Consider the following 19,400-nt stretch of genomic DNA (forward strand, 5'->3'; position numbering starts at 1 on the left):
CTATAAAATGGAATATTACTCAGCCATAAAGAAAGAGAAAATAGATTCATTCATAGGAAAATGGATGTATATTGAAGATATACTCCTAAGTGAAATAAATAAGTCACACATGTGTAAATACCGAATAGTGTCCCTGGTGTGAATAATCTGCAACAATGCATAAGATTCTAATAAGATTACTGACATTTAGAAATGGGAAGAAAGGAGCTAAAGGTGTAGGGAAGGTGGGATGGGTAGGGGAAGAGTAAAAAGGGAAAAGAAAAAAATGTGAGAGAATGAAAAGATGAAAATAAAGTGTTTATAGATGGGGAGGGAAGGAGGGGGTGAAGGGAGGGCAGAGGTAAGGGGAAAAATGAGAATCAAGACTTGCCATGCAGAGGTACATGATCCCAACAATGAATGTAACTGTACTGTATCCCTAAAATGTACAAATAAACTCAATTAAAGCTGAAAAAAATAAATAAATAAATAAATACACCAGTGGAAAAAGAGCACTGAACTCTGCATTGTGGTGGATGGTGAGTTATTGGGATTCAAATTCACCAGAGGAGAGGGCAATTGACTACTAGCCATTTTAGAAAGAGGCCAACTGAACTCAGAACTCAGAGCAGTTATGGGCTGCCTCCATCTAATGGCTCCAAATCGAGATGAGGCACAGCTGAGTTCAAACCAGCAAGAGGTCAGGGAGCCCAGGAAAAGCCAGTAGGCAGAAAAGTGCAAGCTGGCAAGAAGTCGGAGAGCTGAGTCCAAGCCAACAGGCGACAACCATTGTGTTGTGGGCTGAACAACTCTGGGTGCAGCCTCACAGTCAGAAACCAGGAGCAGCCTGAACTTCAGTAGTACTAAAGGTGCAGGATTGCTGAGATTATCCACCACCCCACTGTAAATGTGGGAAAAAATTTTCACCAGCTGTTCCTCAGACAGAGGTCTACTACTCCCACATTATGCGTTGTCTCTTCACATTGTTGTAGGTTGCTCTTGCTGTATAGAAGCTAGATGTTCCACTTGTTGATTGTTTGTGCTGGTTCATGGGCAACTGAAATTTTGTTCATAAAATCTTTTCCTACACCAATATCTTCAAGAGTTCTACTTAATCTATCTTCCAGCTGGTTTAATGTTTCTGTTTTAATATTTAGATATTTACTCCATTTTGATTTTAGTTTTGTGCATGGTGAGAAATATAGGTTTAGTTTTAATCCTTGGCAGGTTGAAACCCAGTGTTTCCAGCAAGAGGCTATCTTTCCTCAAGTGAGGGTATTTGGCTCCTTTGTCAAAGATGACGTGGCTGATTGTGTCTCGAATTGTTTCTACACCTTCTTTCCTGTCCCCCTGGTCCTTGGGTTTGTTTCTTTACCAGTACCATGCTGGTTTTTTTAAATCATAGTCACTTTGTAATATAGTTGGGGACTGTGATACCCCCTTCTCTTCTTTATTCCCTAAAATTGCTTTTGTTATGGTAGATGTCTTCTTGCTCCAAATGAATTTTTAGCTTGTTTTCTAAAGGTCTGTGAAGTATGCTCCTGGTATTTCAATTGGAATTGCACTGAATCTTTAGAGCAGTTTTGGAAGTATGGCCATTTTCACTATGTTGATTCTTCCTACCCAGGAGCAAGGAATGTCTTTCTATTTTCTGATATTCTCTTTGATCTCTTTTTTCAGAGTGCTACAGTTCTTAGAGTAGATGTCTTTGATTTCTTTTGTTAGGTAGATTCAATTTTTTGGATGTTATTGTGAAAGGAATTGATTGCCCCATTTCTTCTCAGTGAGTCTGTTTTTCATGTACCAAAAAAGCTATTGATTTTTGTGTGTTAACCTTCTATCCAGCTACTTTACTGAATTTGGTTATTAAGTCTAGATAGACTTTTGGTGGAGTTCTTGGGGGCTTCTATACAGAGTATCATGTCATCTGCAAATAATGACAATTTGACTTTATCCCTTCCTTTCTTTATTCCTTTTACTTCTTTCTCTTGTCTAATTGTTGTGGCTAATGTTTCCAAAAACTATATTAAACAGGAGTGGTGATAGTGGACATCTTTGTCTTGTTCCTGATTTTAGTGTGAAGGATTTCAATTTTTTACTATTTAGTATGATATTGGCTGCTAGTTTTTCATAGGTGGCTTTTATTACATTGAGGCAGAGACCGTATGTATATTCCAATATTTGTAGGTTTTTATCATGGACGCATGTTGGATCTTGTGGATGGTTTTTCTGTATCCACTGAAATAATCATATGGTTTTTGTCCTTGGCTCTATTAATATAGTGTATTGCATTTTTAGATTTGCATATGTTGAACCATCCCTGCATCCCTGGGATGAACCCCATTTGGTCAGGGTGTATGATGTTTTGATGACCTGCATTCTATTTGCCAGTATCTTATTAAAGATTTTTGCACCTATGCTTGTTAGTGAGTTTTGTCTGTAGTTCTTTTTTATTGGGTTTTTCTCTGCTTTTGGGATAGAGGCAATGCTTCCAGGAATGAATTTGGGAATATTACTTCCCTTACAATTTCTTTGAATAGTTTAAACAGTAGTGGCAGTAGATCCTCTCTAAATGTCTTGTAGAATTCATCTGTGAGCCCATACTTTCCTTAGTTGGTAAGTTTTTATTTATGTTTTCAATTTCATTGACTGACACTGAGTCTTTTAGAATTTTTAGGTCATCTTCATTCAACTTTGGTAATTCTTAGGTGTCTAGGAATCCATCTATTTCTTCTGTTTTCCATCTTATTGGAGTGTAGATTCTCAAAGTAGGTATTGACGATCATCTGTATTTCTGCAGTGTGAGTTGTAATTTCACCCCTTTCATTCCTAATTTTGTGAATTTGGGCTTTTCTTTCCTTTTTGATGAGGTTGGCTAAGGGTTTGTCAATTTTGTCTATTCTTTCAAATAGTCAGCTCTTTGCTTCATTAATTTTTTTAATTATTCTCTAAGGTTACATTGCATTGATTTCTGTTCTGAGGTTTATAATTTCTTCCCTTGTATGAGTTTTGGATTTGCCCTACTCTTCTTCTTCTAGAAGCTTGATGTTTAGCATCAGCTTGTTTAATTGAGCTTGCTCTGTTTTCCTCATATGAGTATCCATTGCTATGAATTTCCCTCATAAATCTGCTTTCATTGTGTCCCATAGATTCTTATATATTGCATTGACATTGGCATTTAATTATTGAAACTGTCTGATTTGTTCTTTAGTTTCCCTTGTGACCCATTGGTTATTCAGAAGTATGTTGTTTAATTTCCAAGTTTTTAAGAAATTCATGTGTGTGTTATTCTCTTTGATCTCTTTTTTCAGAGTGCTACAGTTCTTAGAGTAGATGTCTTTGATTTCTTTTGTTAGGTAGATTCAATTTTTTGGATGTTATTGTGAAAGGAATTGATTGCCCCATTTCTTCTCAGTGAGTCTGTTTTTCATGTACCAAAAAAGCTATTGATTTTTGTGTGTTAACCTTCTATCCAGCTACTTTACTGAATTTGGTTATTAAGTCTAGATAGACTTTTGGTGGAGTTCTTGGGGGCTTCTATACAGAGTATCATGTCATCTGCAAATAATGACAATTTGACTTTATCCCTTCCTTTCTTTATTCCTTTTACTTCTTTCTCTTGTCTAATTGTTGTGGCTAATGTTTCCAAAAACTATATTAAACAGGAGTGGTGATAGTGGACATCTTTGTCTTGTTCCTGATTTTAGTGTGAAGGATTTCAATTTTTTACTATTTAGTATGATATTGGCTGCTAGTTTTTCATAGGTGGCTTTTATTACATTGAGGCAGAGACCGTATGTATATTCCAATATTTGTAGGTTTTTATCATGGACGCATGTTGGATCTTGTGGATGGTTTTTCTGTATCCACTGAAATAATCATATGGTTTTTGTCCTTGGCTCTATTAATATAGTGTATTGCATTTTTAGATTTGCATATGTTGAACCATCCCTGCATCCCTGGGATGAACCCCATTTGGTCAGGGTGTATGATGTTTTGATGACCTGCATTCTATTTGCCAGTATCTTATTAAAGATTTTTGCACCTATGCTTGTTAGTGAGTTTTGTCTGTAGTTCTTTTTTATTGGGTTTTTCTCTGCTTTTGGGATAGAGGCAATGCTTCCAGGAATGAATTTGGGAATATTACTTCCCTTACAATTTCTTTGAATAGTTTAAACAGTAGTGGCAGTAGATCCTCTCTAAATGTCTTGTAGAATTCATCTGTGAGCCCATACTTTCCTTAGTTGGTAAGTTTTTATTTATGTTTTCAATTTCATTGACTGACACTGAGTCTTTTAGAATTTTTAGGTCATCTTCATTCAACTTTGGTAATTCTTAGGTGTCTAGGAATCCATCTATTTCTTCTGTTTTCCATCTTATTGGAGTGTAGATTCTCAAAGTAGGTATTGACGATCATCTGTATTTCTGCAGTGTGAGTTGTAATTTCACCCCTTTCATTCCTAATTTTGTGAATTTGGGCTTTTCTTTCCTTTTTGATGAGGTTGGCTAAGGGTTTGTCAATTTTGTCTATTCTTTCAAATAGTCAGCTCTTTGCTTCATTAATTTTTTTAATTATTCTCTAAGGTTACATTGCATTGATTTCTGTTCTGAGGTTTATAATTTCTTCCCTTGTATGAGTTTTGGATTTGCCCTACTCTTCTTCTTCTAGAAGCTTGATGTTTAGCATCAGCTTGTTTAATTGAGCTTGCTCTGTTTTCCTCATATGAGTATCCATTGCTATGAATTTCCCTCATAAATCTGCTTTCATTGTGTCCCATAGATTCTTATATATTGCATTGACATTGGCATTTAATTATTGAAACTGTCTGATTTGTTCTTTAGTTTCCCTTGTGACCCATTGGTTATTCAGAAGTATGTTGTTTAATTTCCAAGTTTTTAAGAAATTCATGTGTGTGTTTTTTTTGCTATTGATCTCCAATTTCATCACACTATGGTCTGATAATATACAGGGGATAACTTCCATTCCTTTGCACTTACTTAAACATATTCCATGAGCAAGTATGTGGTCTATTTTGGAGAACAACCCATGCTCAGCCAAAAAGAATTCATACTACTATTTTGTGGGGTGGAACACATTGTAAATATCTGTTAAATTCATTTGTTCAGTAATTTGATTGAGTTCTAGTACTTCATTTTTGCAAGGTAAGTGGTGGAACCACTGACCTAAATCCCCAGCCCTCTCCATCAATTTTGAAAAATAGTTTTGTAGGGTTCATCAATCTGGGATGGATGTTGTTTTCCTTTAGGGCTTGAAGTATTTGATTCCAAGCCTATCTTGCCTTGAGGGTTTGTGTTGAGAAGTCTGCTGTGATTCTGATTGGCTTTCCATTTTATGTGATTTCTTTCTTTTCTCTAACATTTGTGGAACTTTGTTTTTCTTTTGGCTTTCTGGAATCTTAACTACTATATGTTTGTGTGTAATTTTTAATCACAGTTAGTTGGAGTCCTAACTGCCTCACTTTTCTGTATGTCAAAATGTTTTCCCCTACTTGGGAAGTTTTCTTCCATTACATCTGTGAACAGTTTTTTATGTCATCTGCACTCTCTCCTATTTCTTCATTGACTCCAGTCAGTCTCATATTCTTCTTTGCATCATATAGCATCTGTTAGATTGATTTCTTATGGTCTCTTACTATTTTTAAGAAATTTTTCTTTTCCTGGTTACTAATTGCAGTCCTGCCTTCTATATCTGAAATTCTATCTTCACATTAGCTCATTCTGCTGCATAAACTTTCAGTGGATTTTTTAATCTCCTGGAAATTTGTTTGCATCTGTTTTATGGATTCCACTTGTTTCTCATGTTGGTATTCCATCATGTTCCTCAGCTCCTCAACTTTTTAAATCTGTGTCCACTCTAGATTTATTAATCATGTCTTTCACTATGGGAAGAATATCTGCCATCATCTGAGAAATTATTTATGACTTCATTTTTTCCAGATCCTCTTTTGTTGTCAGTTCAGGGAGTCCAGGTGATGAGTATCAGATTGCTCCATCTCATTTCCCTTTGGGGTTGCCTTAGGTGATCTGGAAGTCTGGTTTTGGGAATTGTTTCCATGTCTTCTCATTTAAACCAATGCAGTCTGCTGAGCCTTTATTGAGGCAACTTTTTGTTCACCCAGTGGTCTTCAATTCTCAGCAAGCCACCAAGAGGCCTTTTCTCTGCTACTCACCAGTACACCAATTCCTGAGTTCAAATCATCAATGCTATGGGGTGGGCCTCTAACTGAAGATAGTACACCTGTGCAGCTCTTTCCTGGATGATCCTTGGCTAGCCAGGTATTCTCAAGCCTTTGGGGTTGTGGCATATCCCTAGCTGAGAACTTCCTGAAGCCATGCTGCTCTGGTCCACTCTGCTTCTCTGTAGGATCTGTGCACACTCACTGATGCTATAGGGCAGTCCTATCACTGAAGCTTCTGCACCTGTGCAGGTCTTTGGGGCGGGACTGGCTGGGCAGGTTTGCCTGAGCCTCTGGGGTGGGGGCAGATCCTTTGCTGGGATACACCTGTATCCATTCTGGTCTGGACCACACCACTGCTCCCTATTTTCAATTTGGTTATATAACCATAAAAATAGTTCATACAGTTAAAGGTAGCAAATTATTAGTTATGACAGTTTTTCATGTCTAATCTGTTTGATGCTATTGTTATTGTTTATTATACTATTTTAGCCAAGATGATATAATTGTTCTATTCAGTTGCTATTTCTGCTATGCTAAGATTGAAATTTCCTAAGGGTAAATAAAATACTATAGGTCAGTGCCAAAAAACCAGGGGCTAGGACAAATAGGCACCAACTTCTAATCCCCAAATTGAAGAGGTAGGATCTTGCAACAGACTCAAAACCCAAAAGCCATCTATAAGTAGGAGACAGCTTTGAGAAGCAGCCATTGCATAAGGATTCTAAATATTAGCAATAAAGCTATCTGCCATACCAAATTACAAATTTCAACACAGGAATTAAATTTACCCCCCCAAAAAAAGAAAGAAAATGAGAAGACATGAAGCAAGATGAAACCTCAGTCTTCTAGTTCACCAAAGGAAAACCCAGGGGGAAATGAGGTAGAATAATCTGAAAGCCACCAACCTGAACTCTTTACAGTAGTAATAGCAGAAGTAACAAAGCAGATGAATCAGGTTCTAGAAAAAATCAAGTTGAAAATAATTCCTCAGATAACTATAAGGATGGTGACCATATGAAAGACATGGTTAGTGACTTTAGAGCACATAAAAAAAAACTCAGGAAAATAGTGGAAACCATGAACACCCAACATAGGAAGGAAATGGAATCCATGGAACATTCAAACAGATATCCAAGAGATTAAAAATTCCATCAAAAGTGTACCCAGCAAAATAAGTCAATGTGAGAAAAAAATATAAGATATAAAAGAAAAAGTTGCCATTACCTATCATGAAAAGAAAGATTTCTTACAATTAGCAAGGGACTATGAAAAATCATTCCAACAGTTGATAGATAATGCAAAGACAGATAACATAAGACTGATAAATGTCAATGAAAAACCAGGAGTTAGCACAAATAACATAAAATAGCTGTTCACAGAAGTAATGGCAGAAAACTTTCCAAGCATGGAAGAAGATAGCTGAGACATATAGGACACCAATTAACCATGAACAAAGAAAATCTGCACCACAGCAAATAATAGTCAAGAACAAAGAAAATCAACACAGGAACAGAATATTAAAAGCTGTTACAGAAAAGGAAAAAAACCTATAAAGGAAAGTCCATCAGAACTGCAGCAGACTTCTCAACACAAACCTTTTAACCAACGAGAGTTCGGAATGAAATATTTCAAGCCCTAAAGGAAAACAACCTCCAACTCAGGTTCATGTACCCTATAAAACTATCTTTAAAAATTGATAAAGAAATAAGACACTTCCAGGGCAAAGAAAATCTGAAGAAATTGAGGACCAACAATCCAGCACTCAAAAATGTTCTGAAGGATATTCTAGAAAGAGATAACAAGGACTATAACTTCAGGAACCCCATCAGAATGAATCCACTTGGCAAGGCAAACAACTAAAAGGAGGAGAATGACAGGGAATCAATAACAGGAAAATAACATGACAAGGTCAAGTTAATAGGTATCAGTTATAACCATTATAAATGGTCTCAATTCAACAGTCAAAAGAAAGATACTGGCAGAATGGATCACGAACCAAGATACAATAATATACTGTATATAAGAAACAGATTTAATTGAAAAAGAAATTCAGAGACTGAAAGTCAAAGGTTGGAAAATATTATTCCCTGTACACAGAACTCAGAAAAAAACAGGGGTAGCTATTCTATTTGCAGACAAAGTCAATTTCAAATGAAGACAGATCAACAGAGACAAAGAAAGTTACTACATCTTCATTAAAGGAACACTCCAAGAGGAAGAGAAAAAAATCACAAATATGTATGTATCAAATACCAGCAATCCAACCATATAAAACAAATATTAACAGACATGAAAAATCAAATAAGTATTAATACAATTATAATAGGGGTCTCAATATTCTACTGTCACAAATAGATGAATAGACAAAAAAATCAAAAAAGAAATACCAAAACTGAAACAAACTTTTGAAAAAGGGGACTTAGTAGATGTCTACAGAGAGTTCCACCCAAAACATCAGAATATACATTCTTCTCAGCTGCAGATATTCTCCAAAATAGACCACACACTAACTAATAGAACATGCTTAAATAAATGCAAATGGATTGAAATTATTCTATGCATATTATCAGATCACAGTGCATTCAAATTGAAAATCAATGACAAGAGAAACCACAAAAACACTTCATAAACACATGAAAATTAGCACCCTCATGAACAACCAATCTTACAGATGAAATTAAAGAAGAAATTAGACAGTTTCTACAATTAAACAATAATGCCTAAACAATGTACCAGAATTTATGGGATGGAATGACAGAAATCCTATGAGAGAAATTTATAGAGCTGAATTCCCATATCAGAAAAACAGTGAGCTCAAATAAACAACTTAATATTGAATTTCAAGCTTCTATAAAAAGAAGAACAAGTCAAGTTGAATGCTTATACAAGACAGGAAATTATAAAGATCAGAGCAGACATAAATGTAATTAAACTAAGAAAACAATACAAAGAATAAATGAATCAAAGAGTTCATTCTTTGAAAGATTAAATCAAATTGGCAAAGCCAACCTTATCAAAGAAAAGGAAAAAGAGTCTCAAATTTATGCAATTAAAGGAATGAAATGATAAAAGATCTTTTAGAAATACAAAATATCATCAATATCTACTTCACAAACCTGTATTCTAATAAGATGGAAAACACAGAATAAACAGACAAATTCCTAGATACATATGAATTACCAAAGCTGAATCAAGAAGATATAAAAATTCTAAATAAACCTATACTGGTCAATGAAATTGAAGAGGTCATTAAAAACCTATCAATAGCCGGGCTTGGTAGTGCATGCCTGTAATCCCAGCACTCTGGAGGCTGAGGCTGGAGGATCTCTGTGAATTCAAGACCAGCCTGTGCTACATAGTGAGTTCCCGGTCAGTCTCAACTACATAGTGAGACCCTGTCTCAGAAAATCAAAAACAAACAAACAAACAAATAAATAAATAAATAAACCTATCAACAAACAAAAGCCCAGGTCCTGACAGATTTACTGCAGAATTTTACAATGAATTTAGAGATCAAGGATTTACAAATTAGTGACTACTCCTCAAATACTTTAATGAAACTTAAAGCGAAGCAAGATGCCCAAATTCATTCCTAGAAGCAAGCAATACCTTGATACCAAAACCAGAGAAGGATCCAACCCTCCCCCAAAAAAAGAGAGAGCTATAAGCCAATCTCCTTAGTGAACATAGACAAAAAAATCCTCAGTGAAATACTAGAAAACAGAATGCAGAAAATCATCAAGAAGCTTATACACCATGACTAGATTCATCCCAGGGATGCAGAGGTGGTTTAACATCCACAAATCAATAAATATAATTCACCATATTAACAGAGTCTAGGGCAAAAATCACATGATCATCTAAATAGATACAGAAAAATCATTTGACAAAGTTGAACACCCATTCATGACAAAACTCTACATAAAATTGGAATAGATGGGCTTTATCTCAATAGGATAAAATTAATCTATGACAAACCAACAGCCAACATCATGCTAACTGGTCAAAAACTGAAAGTTTTAACTCTAAAACAGGAACAAGACAAAGATGTCCACTATAACCACCCTTATTCAACATAGTTTGGGAAATATTACCCAGATCAATTAGATAAGAGAAACAAATAAAAGGGAAAAAGATAGGAAGAGAAAAGGTAAATTTTTATTTTTTACAGGTGACATGATACTCTACATAGAAGATCCCAAAACTCCACCAAAGATTTCTAAATTTAATAACAAAATTCTGTAGCATAACTGGATACAAAGTCGGCACTCAAAAGTCAATAGCATTCCCATACACAAATAATAAACTCAATAAGTGAGAAATTAGGCAAACAATACCTTTCACAATTGCCTCAAGAAAAATGAAAAACTTACAAATCAATCTAATGAAGGCAGTAAAATAGCTTTCCACTGAAAACTAGTATTCTGAAAAGGGAGATTGAAGAGGACATTAAAAAATGGAAAAATATCCCTTGCCTTGGATAGGATGAACCAGTATACTAAAAATGGCCATACTTCCAAAGTTGTTATACAGATTTAATGCAATCCTAATCAAAATACCAATAGCATGCCTCACAGGATTAGAGAGAACAATCCTAAAAACTTTATGAACAAAACCTCAGTCACACAGGATATATCACAAAGAATCAACAACTGGGATCTCATCTTATTAAAAAGCTTTCCAACAGAAGAAACACCACCAACAGAGTGAAGAGACAACCCACAGAGAAGGAAACAAATTTTGGGCTGCTGTTCCTCAAAGGTCTAATAACTAGAATATATAAAGAACTCAAGAAAATCAGAGCCCCACCATCACCATAAGAGCATGCTTGGGCCCTGACCACAGGAAGGATAGCCATGCCCTCTCCTGCCAGGAGGCCGCCATTACCCCAGCACCAGAAAGGTAGCCACAAGGGGGCCCCTGCATCCCCACAAATCCCCCAACACTCCCCCCATTCTCAGACCTCCTGATTGTGCCTGTCTTTGGACCCACTGTGCAGAGGCAGAGATGGTCATAAAGGGTATTTTCCTGAGTTCCCAACTTTGAACATCTTTAAACAAAGGGCATGGGAAGCCTGTAGTAGGATGGTGTGGAGTTCAACCATTCAGAAGGTCGGGGAACTCAATCTGGCCTTGCAACCAGAGGTCAGTCTGCTTCATGGGGTTCTGCCATCAGTTACCTGAGATCAGGGGTCTTGGTTCTGCACATGGCTGCGCATGTTGTATGTTATGACAGCAGAGATATAGTCTGAAAGGGGCCCTTCAAATCCTTTTTGCTTTCTTTCTTTTCCTCATTACACTCTAATTTCTTTCTTCTTTCTGTCCTCTTTCTCCAACTCATTCTGTTGTTCCACCATATTATTCCTCATCTCCCTTTCTGTTTCTGCTCCTGCCCTAACTCAGATTTCTTCTCTTAGTATTTTTTCTGTTTTCTTTATGTTCTTTTCTTCTGTCATTCTACCTCACACAGGGGTCAGTGATTTCAAGGGAAAGTGAGCCCCTATTACTGTTAAGGGGATATATTCTTGTCCTTATACTTCTACTCTGTCTTTCCCTTTTGAATTTAACAATTTCCTGAATATTGTGTGGTCATTCTATGTGCTCTGGCTTCACTTGAAACCTTCTCCAATTCTTTTACTTAACTACTCCTCTCATCCTAGCTCTGTCTGAGCCCCCATCCTAAATCCTACTTTGAAAAGTTTATTCACTGCAGACATGTTTTGGAATGCTTCTTGGTTTCAATTTAATTCACATGGTTTAAGAGTGATAAACTAGTGACTACCAGAAGTGGTCAGTTTCCAAGTTGTGCTTGATCATATTTGTGTTGCTGATTGTATCAGTTGGGATAAAGGATTGTGTTTGATTTGATGAGCTGTTTTCTTGATGTTATGAACATGAGAATGTCTGTAGGTCATTGGAGACCCAGAAGCTAGGGAGAAACTATATCAGGAAGATTTGGGTGATAACCTAGAGATTAAACCAAGGACAACCCAACAACAAAGATAAAAATGAGAAAACACTTAAGCAAGACACAAAGACAAACTTCCAGTTCACCAATGGCAAAGAGTAGGGCAAATGAAGATGAAAAGGCCAATAGTGAACCAGCAGGACACCCTGAACTCAAAGCACAGGAAGTAAGAAAACAGATCAGTCAGGCTCTAGAAAAATTCAAAACAGAAATAATTTCCCAGATAACCATAGAGATGGTGAGCAAAATGAAAGTCATGATTCAAGACTCTAGAACAGAAACTGACAAAAAAATAGTTTCAAAAAAATAGATGAGCTCAGGACCATCATAGAAGCCATAAAGGCCCAGCATAAGAAAGAAATGGAAACGATAAATGCCCAACATGGGAAAGAAATGGAATCCATAAAACAGATTCAAACAGATATCCAGGAGATTAAACACTCCATTGAAAGTGTATGCAACAGAATAAAAGAATGCAAAGATAGAATCTCAGATACAGAAGATAGGATGGCAGACAGTGACCATGAGAAGAGAGGTCTCTTAAAAACAGTAGGGGATCATGAGAAATTGATCCAACAACTCATACATGATGCAAAGAAGAATAACATAAGACTGATGGGAATACATGAAGTAGCAGGAGAAAATACAAATGACTTCAAAAAGCTGTTCAAAGAATTAATGACAGAAAACTTCTCCAAACACAGGGGAAGAATTTCACATTCGGATAAGTGAGGCATATAGGGCCCCAACTAGCCACAATAAGAAACAATCTGCACCTAGACTTATAATAATCAAGATCCCAAAAACCCAACAGAAGAACAAAATACTACAAGCAATAAGAGAAAAGAAACAAATCACATGCAAAGGAAAGCCCATCAGAATCACAGCAGACTTTGCAACACAAACCCTTGGGGCAAGGAGAGCCTGGAGTGAGATATTTCAAGTACTAAAAGAGAACAACCTCCATCCTAGACTCATGTATCCTGCAAAAATCTCTTTGAAAATGGATGGGGAAACAAGACACTTCCATGACAAAGAACACCTGAGAAACTGCATGAATACCAAACCAGCACTACAAGCAATTCTAAACAAGATCCTAGGAAGAGACAATGAAGGTAACAACACCATGAGGCCCAACAGAGCAAATCAAATAGGCAAGGCAAGAAACTAAAAGGAGAAGGTGAAAAAGTAAAAAGAGTCAACAAAAGGCCAATAACATGACAACAATAAGTCAGTACATATCAGTTATAACCATCAATGTCAATGGCCTCAACTCACCAATCAAGAGAAATAGACTGGCAAAATGGAATAACAAACAAAATCCAATAATATATTATATACAAGAAACACACGTAGTGCAAAAAAGGCCATAGACTGAAAGTGAAAGAATGGAAAACAATTCTCCATGGGGCAGGAGCCCAGAAAAAGCAGGGATAGCAATATTATTTGCAGATAAAGCAAATTTCAAACCAAAACTGATTCTAGTATTATAGATGTAGGACAGTACTGTATCATACCTCTGTGAATGTAAAATATCTCATACCTGCTTTATGATACATAGTAGTGACCATGCTTTATCAGAGTTATTTTTAAAGGTATTACTCTAGAATGTCCTCTTTCCAGATGATGATTAAGATGCTAAAAAAAAAAAAAAATGGTACCAGGTACCACAACAGCAACAGAACTTTGCTGTTTTCTGGAAATTATTTTTTTTTTGTTTTTTTGTTTTTTTTTTAATAGAATGTGCTGAATGTCTATAATTTTGTTCAGATGACTGCAGAACCTGGAAAAGCTGTTGCTGTTATTGATACATAACATACTGCTATTATTGGTCTTTTTATATAAATATATATATAATTTGAATTTCGGGAAACTTTAATGGTACCATCAACTTTGGAAAAAGTTATCCCAATTTACTGTGTTGAGTTGGCATTGTACAGAAATGGACAGCCATATTGGTCTAGAAATATTAATTTTTTTATTTTTATTTTTTATTTTTTCCATGTATACAGGGGTAATGCACTGTGTTAAATATGTAAGGTCATATCTATGTGGGCTTGATTACAGAAATTACTAAAGTATTCTCTAAATAATAAAAAAAAAGAATAAGATAAGAATACAAGAGCAAGAAGCAATTTAAATATTTTAAGGGACCATTTTCATCTTCAGAATTAAGGATTATTTTAATCTTACATCATTGCCTTTTCTCTTTTACTTTCCTTTTTAGTTTTATTTCAGGATTCCCTATTTTTAATTTTCATACAGAGATTTCTTTAACTGAAATACTGAATAGTTTCTCTGGTATGAAAAGCTATAATAGTACACAGGATCCTAATGAGATAATTAATAATGTGAAATAGAAAGTAAAGGTCTAAAAGTGTAGGGAAAGTGGGAAAGGTGGGGAAAAGGTAATAAGGGAGAGGAAAAATATGAGAAATTGAAAAAATGGAAATAAAGTGTTTGTAAATGGGGAGGAGGGAGGGGGTAAAGGGAGGGCAGGGACAAGGGGAAAAAATGAGAATCAAGATTAATCATGTAAAGGTACAAGATCCCAATAATGAATGTAACTGTATTGTATACCTACATTGTACAATAAACTCAATAAAAAGAAAAAAAGGGTAAATCTCACCAGAGGGGTTCAAATAATCAATAACAAAATTTCCCCCAACAATTTTAAGGGAAATGTAGGGGATGAATGTTACAGGTTCAAATTTAAATGTGATCATGGTATTGAGTAACCTTTACTTATTTATATAGATATAAAACTCAGACAGTGGGGCCAGAGATGTAGTTAGTGGAGTCACCACTCCTGCTTGGCAAGCTCAAAGTCTTGAGTTTGATCCCTAGCACCACACATGCACACACTCACACACACACCTTAGACATCAAATCATAAACTAATTCAAAGAGATATTCCTAAGAAAAAAATACATTATCACCTCAATGCTATGAACCATTTCATAGCATGAATTTCACCCCCAGGAGATTTTTAAATTCCTCTGAAAAGAGAATGACTGCCTGAATATAGAGGTCCAAAAACATAAGATATCCTTTCTTATGAATCTTCTTAATTTCCAAATTCTAATACAATTTTAACATGCTAGCAAAGGTTAAGGTGAGTCTGTAATTCATTTTTGCACTCAACAAATATTTATTAAGCATGCACTGTTAGACAAATGTTTGATTCTCAAGAAAGTAAAACACAATCTCTGCTCCAGACACCTCTTTCCAGCATACAGGAAGAACAGGGTTGGGGGGGGTCCTAAGTGCAGTGCTGTAAACTCTACACAGATGTTTCTAGTAGGTATTGGGGGATCAATATAGTATCCACATATCCCACACTGGGGATGGGGAAGGCAGGAGAATCTTTCTACCTAGAGGAAGAAATTTTGAATTGAAACATAAGGACAGTGAGAGTTTGGATAAGGGTGTGAGAGAAGAGCAAAAAGTTTAGTACAACTTCATGAAAATGCAAAGTGGTTGTGGGAGCAGGGAGTAGTTATAATTCTAGTAAGGACAAAACTATGAAAAACTTCATGACGAGAGCAACGGAGAATGTGGTAAACTTAACCAGTGCTTACTAATATCTGCTCCTCTCTCCCTCTGATACCTGAATATATTTTCACACCTTGAAGTTAAAGGGGCTGCAGAGTAATTCTATAACTATTCTCCCCAATGAGCTATGAGGAGCAGCAATATATGTCTTTCCTAGAATAAGGAGAGTAAAGAGTTTTGCTCTCTTCCATTGGTGCATCAACCAGAAACTGTCCAATTGTACAGCATCTGCCAGCCTGGATCCCTGAGCAGCCTGTGTGGACATAAGAGCCCTCCTACAGAGTGAGCAAGACTTAAGGCTTTGGAACATTGAGTTAATTTGCTACTGGAATATAACCTAGTATTAACTTGATATGGAGCAATTATAAAATTTAATCAAGAAATTTGCTTATAATATTTACATTTTAGAGATCACATTGTCTAGAAGATAGGAAAATCGATGCCAAGAATGGATACAGAGACAACTGCAAGACTCACAATAATTCAGAGTGAATGGGTTTAGTCCTTAGACAAAATTGCCTCCTTCCAATTAAAACTCAGAATATCAGCCAAATGTGGTGGCATACATCTGTAATCCCAGCACTCAGGAGGCTGAGGCTGGCGGATCTCTGTAAGTTCAAGACCAGCCTGCGATACATAGTGAGTTCCAGAGCAGTCTGAACTACATAGTGAGACCCTGTCTCAAAAAAAAAAAAAAAAATCTCAATATCAAACAATGAGTAGTGCTAGGCCACAGCCTTTTGTTGGGTCTGATTTTCTCCCAGAGTCAGTAGGTATAAAGATTCTCTGCCAAAACAAAAGAATCAGAGAAACAAGACATCAAATATCATGCCCTTTCCACCTATCCATAAGTAAATAAAAATTTGGCTCAGATTTCCCTCACCACTGCATGAAACACCAAAAAAAAAAAATTACTGAGCTGGAGCTTACTAAAGAAGCCAATGTTTGTTGCTAACAAATAAAATTTCATTAGAGTCATAGGGCCAGGGATTTAGCTCAGTGATACCATACCTGCCTCACAACCACAAGGTCCTGAGTTCAATCCCTGGCACTGCAAAAAAAAAGTGATAATATATATAGTTATTAAAGTAACTAGAAATAGAACATAGTTGGAGATAAACTTAATCTGTGATTTAGATTCCAATCTATACTTTAGTCATCAAATTACTTGGCTTTACTGATGGTGATTATCCTTAATAGCCTTGGGAAGCCACCACCTTCAATTTCTCCATTGAAAAGACTATTTTCCCCTTAGAGAGATCATTTGAGAGGTGTTAACAGTGTGTTTACTGAGTTCTTTTTATCTTTTTCATACCCAGATCCTGAAGTTCAAAGCAGTTCCATATATGTTCAGACAAGGACTCATAAAGGTTCTTGGTCTATACCAAGGGATGACTCTACCATGTGTACTATTGAGAAATGAAGGACTTGTATGAAAAATGCATAATTTAATCAAGAAAAGCAAGCAATCAATCAGTAGGAAATATGCAACCTTAATGTTATGGGATTTTTTTGTTCATGGTATTAGAGCTGCAACAATTTCTCATGGGTTTATTGAAATTAAAGTTAATGTAAAGGAGAACTTTTGAAAAATAAACTCACACATGAGGTCTTTAGAAGGGTGTGGCATTCCTCAAGGGCAAAAACAGAGAAGCAAAGTCAGGGTGGCAGCAGTGAAAGTTGTCACTGTCCTCTTCCCAGTTTAAAAATAAGTTTGCAAGGTAAATTTTCTTTTTTTTTTCAGCTTTAATTGAGTTTATTGGTACATTTTAGGGATACAGTACAGTTACATTCATTGTTGGTATCTTGTACCTCTATAAATTTTCATTCCCTTGGAGCTCAGTAAGCTCTGATGATGCTCAGCTAAACCATGGCCCAGGTAGTGGCTGAATGTACAGACTGTCAATCAAACAGAATCACTTTTCCAGAGCTCTCCAACTTAGGTGTAGAGCTGGTAAAATCATTTAAAAAGCTAAGTGATTTCAGGCCTTCCTCTGAGTCAATAATTAGGTATTGTCTTCCAAACTACAGTTTTTGCTATATAGCAGGGAGTCCTGTTGGAATTAAATTAAGTCATGGCTGACCCATGTGACAATTTTGCTAGCACTTGACTTGCATGAGAATTGTTTAGGGGTTTAAGGCTGGAGTAAAATGTGTGAGTGTGTGTGTGTGTGTGTGTGTGTGTTTGTGTGTGTGTGTATTCATCTCTTTCTCTTCCTGTGTTTTGCTGAGAGGGCAGAACAGTGGAAAAGGCAAAAAACAGAAATAAATTCTACCTTATCACCACTAATTTGTGTTTAAACTTTATAAGGAGGAAGGCTGGTGCTCTACCTCTCTTCACTCAGCAGACAGCCATCAGTGCCTACCACGTCCTTAAGACACAATGATTAAAGTCAAAGTAAAGGGACTCAGCATATTGGGCACCAGACCTGCTTTTAACTCTAGCAGGGTGGATATTGCTGCTATTGATGATACCTTTGTGACCTCAACTAATAGTCTACATATCCTTGGGTGATTCCACTCATTACAGTTTGAGTGGCACTGTCAAGCCTGAAAGCAGGAAGCATGTCTTCAATGGAAAGCTCACAGGGTGATTCTGGTGCTAAATACATGGTGGAGCCCATTACCAGGAAAGAGTCTATGGTTCAGTTTGAAGATGAAGTCAGAAGAGGCATCATCTCTGCCCTTTCTGCTGACTCTCCTATGTCTGTTGTGGACATGAACCATCAGAAATATGACAACTCCCTCAAGGTCCTGAGCAATATCTCCTGCACCACCAATTTTTTATCCCCTGTACTACATGGAAATTTTGGCACTGTGGAGTCCTCATGACCGCAGTGCATGTCATTGCCAACATCCAGGAGACGATGGATGGCCATGCTAAGAAACTGTGGTGAGATAGCCATGGATTTCCCGAACATCACCCCCCAACCATGGGCACTGTGAGGGCTGTGAGCAAGATCATTCCTGAGAGGACTGGGAAGTTCACTCACACAAAATATTCATGAATATGTTTATATAATATTTATTTAACATTCAAATGATATTTTGCATAAAATATAACTAATTTAACCTGTATCCTCTTAGCTTTTAAAATATTACCATGATACAATATTACCTTATGTGTGTCTCGCATTATACTTCTACTGGGCATTGCTGTGCTAGGCCATTTTCTCTGTTGGATCATAAAGAGCTAAGTTGAAGAACATAGTTGGAGATAAAATTAATTTGTGATTTAGATTCCAATGTATACTTTAGTTATCAAATGACTTGGCTACACTAATGGTGATTATCCTTAATAACCTTGGGACACCACCACCTTCAAAATCTCCATTTCCCTTCACTAGTTTAACAGTGAAAAGATTACTTTTCCCCTAGAGAGATACTTAATGAGCTTGTCCCAAGATCTGAACTGAGTTCTTTATGTATCCAGCAGACAAGACTGGCCTAGCACAGCACTGGCAAATAGAAATTTTGAATTTATATTTCTTTTCTTGGTTAATTTTGGATGCTATGTCAAAACAATCATAACCTGGTTGGTTTAAACAACAAAAATTTGCTTTATCACACTTCTGCAGGTTAGAAAGACAGAGGCTTAGAAGAGTTTAGTTTCCAGTGAAGACCCTTTTCATGACTTATAGAAGGCTAACTTCTCCCAGGATCTACACATGGCAGAGAGAGAGTGAATTCTGGTGTCTC

The sequence above is a fragment of the Fukomys damarensis genome, unplaced genomic scaffold (genome assembly GCF_012274545.1).
Source record: "Fukomys damarensis isolate Sample0158 unplaced genomic scaffold, DMR_v1.0_HiC HiC_scaffold_35, whole genome shotgun sequence".
Taxonomy (NCBI): Eukaryota; Metazoa; Chordata; class Mammalia; order Rodentia; family Bathyergidae; genus Fukomys; species Fukomys damarensis.